Below are 3,006 nucleotides of genomic sequence, written 5' to 3' on the forward strand. Positions count from 1 at the left end.
GAGAGCTCACAGAATCACAAGCAAATCCCAGACATTAGGTGTTGCATTATTTACACTGTTGGAGTTGGGTTTTTCTTGGTTTAGATGGTGACTGTGCCCTGGTTCTTCCCTTGAGGAGAAAATATTTAGCCTATTTTTGATCTTATAGGCTCCTATAGCTGAAATACTTGAAACATTTTTATATAGATTTTTAAAAGGGATTGGGTATTTTAAAGAGATAACTTTTTTTCAATATAGAAGTCTTTTATTGTCCCCAAAGAGCCCAATAGTACTTGAGATCAGGATCTCGTTTCTGGAGCTAGGAAACTGAGATCTCATTCATAAATCTGCTGCATGGTTCCCTTCTCTGACACATAGAAGTCATCCAAAAACTTTCTGATATCCTTGTTTTTAACTGTGTGGCTTGCTGCATCAGAGCTTCTGAATTTGAATCCAGCTCAATATTATTTCCTTCAAGGATTAATTCATCCTTCTGGGCTTGAGAGACAGAACAAGCAATGCCTGTCCTCATTCGAACCCTGTGGACGTATTTTTCACCCAAGAAATTCAGATTTCAACCAAAAATCCATTCTCCTGAATAACGACATTGATAAAGAAGTGAGCATACACAGACCTCATCTTGTAATGGAAACCCAGTGTCACACCCTTGATCATATTCTGAACATGACTGCAGATGGTTCTGACAGTGGCCAGTTCTTTTCTGTTACCCCACCACTTGTCAACACGGAGCCTTTTCTTTTTCTTTCCAAGAAGACTCAGCTCTACACTGATGTGATTGAAGTCCTTCCACAGAGTTTCCCTGGGGCCCTTCAGAGTGACTGTGCGCCCCTTCAGAGTGATGTCGAAGTTTTCTGGAACGTCAACAGTCTGATTGCTGAGAATGGTCTTCATTCTTGAAGTAGACTGGGCAAAGCAAAGAGATAACTTTTAATGCATTTAAATTTGTAAAGACTACACAGGTCTTCCTGGTTGCTGCCGCCACAGAGAGCCCTTGGGCAGCACCCCGCGAGCAAACTTGAGCCTCGGGACCACAGGTAAGACCAATTTGTCTGCTGCAAGAGAGCTGCCTGGTGAGATCGGGACACACAGAGGCAGAGTTCATCTAGGACCGGGCACGTCCTGTGTTTGCCTGAGGTCCCACGCCCGCGGATCCCGGGCCCGCAGCAGCTCTCTGCTCCCAGACCCTGTGGGAAAGACACCTCACCTGATCAGGTGGGCACTCCTGAGGCTGCAGAGCAGAAGAGACCACCAACACTGCCCACCCCTGCCCACATCCCTGGCCCAAGAGGAAACTGTATAAGGCCTCTGGGCTCCCGTGGGGGAGGGCCCAGGAGCGGCAGGACCCCTGCCTGAGACACCGCCGGAACCTGAAAGAAACAGACCGGATAAACAGTTCTCTGCACCCAAATCCCGTGGGAGGGAGAGCTGAACCTTCAGAGAGGCAGACAAGCCTGGGAAACAAGAAGAGACTGATCTCTGTACATACATCTCGGACGCCAGAGGAAAACACCAAGGCCATCTGGAACTCTGGTGCACTGAAGCTCCCGGAAGGGGCGGCACAGGTCTTGCTGGTTGCTGCCGCTGCAGAGAGCCCTTGGGCAGCACCCCGTGAGCAAACTTGAGCCTCGGGACCACAGGTAAGACCAAATTTTCTGCTGCAAGAAAGCTGCCTGGTGACCTCAAGACACAGGCCCACAGGAACAGCTGAAGACCTGTAGAGAGGAAAAACTACACGCCCGAGGCAGAACACTCTGGCCCCATAACTGACTGAAAAAAAGGAAAACAGGTCTACAGCACTCCTGACACACAGGCTTATAGGACAGTCTAGCCACTGTCAGAAATAGCAGAACAAAGTAACACTAGAGATAATCTGATGGTGAGAGGCAAGCGCAGGAACCCAAGCAACAGAAACCAAGACTACATGGCATCATTGGAGCCCAATTCTCCCACCAAAACAAACATGGAATATCCAAACACACCAGAAAAGCAAGATCTAGTTTCAAAATCATATTTGATCATGATGCTGGAGGACTTCAAGAAAGACATGAACACACTTAGGGAAACACAGGAAAACATTAATAAACAAGTAGAAGCCTACAGAGAGGAATCGCAAAAATCCCTGAAAGAATTCCAGGAAAACACAATCAAACAGTTGAAGGAATTAAAAATGGAAATAGAAGCAATCAAGAAAGAACACATGGAAACAACCCTGGATATAGAAAACCAAAAGAAGAGACAAGGAGCTGTAGATACAAGCCTCACCAACAGAATTCAAGAGATGGAAGAGAGAATCTCAGGAGCAGAAGATTCCATAGAAATCATTGACTCAACTGTCAAAGATAATGTAAAGCAGAAAAAGCTACTGGTCCAAAACATACAGGAAATCCAGGACTCAATGAGAAGATCAAACCTAAGGATAATAGGTATAGAAGAGAGTGAAGACTCCCAGCTCAAAGGACCAGTAAATATCTTCAACAAAATCATAGAAGAAAACTTCCCTAACCTAAAAAAAGAGATACCCATAGGCATACAAGAAGCCTACAGAACTCCAAATAGATTGGACCAGAAAAGAAACACCTCCCGTCACAAAATAGTCAAAACACCTAATGCACAAAATAAAGAAAGAATATTAAAAGCAGTAAGGGAAAAAGGTCAAGTAACATATAAAGGCAGACCTATCAGAATCACACCAGACTTCTCGCCAGAAACTATGAAGGCCAGAAGATCCTGGACTGATGTCATACAGACCCTAAGAGAACACAAATGCCAGCCCAGGTTACTGTATCCTGCAAAACTCTCAATTAACATAGATGGAGAAACCAAGATATTCCATGACAAAACCAAATTTACACAATATCTTTCTACAAATCCAGCACTACAAAGGATAATAAATGGTAAAGCCCAACATAAGGAGGCAAGCTATACCCTAGAAGAAGCAAGAAACTAATCGTCTTGGCAACAAAACAAAGAGAATGAAAGCACACAAACATAACCTCACATCCAAAT

The 3,006-nt window shown here is 44.6% G+C and overlaps 1 pseudogene; it reads right to left on the reverse strand.

Moving 5' to 3' along the window:
- Positions 1-314: 314 nt before the first annotated feature.
- Positions 315-891, reverse strand: Rpl9-ps22 (ribosomal protein L9, pseudogene 22; annotated as a pseudogene).
- Between the last annotated feature and the right edge of the window lie 2,115 nt (positions 892-3,006).

This window comes from Rattus norvegicus, chromosome 2 (assembly GCF_021556685.1).
Source record: "Rattus norvegicus strain SHRSP/BbbUtx chromosome 2, alternate assembly SHRSP_T2T, whole genome shotgun sequence".
In the NCBI taxonomy this organism is placed as follows: Eukaryota; Metazoa; Chordata; class Mammalia; order Rodentia; family Muridae; genus Rattus; species Rattus norvegicus.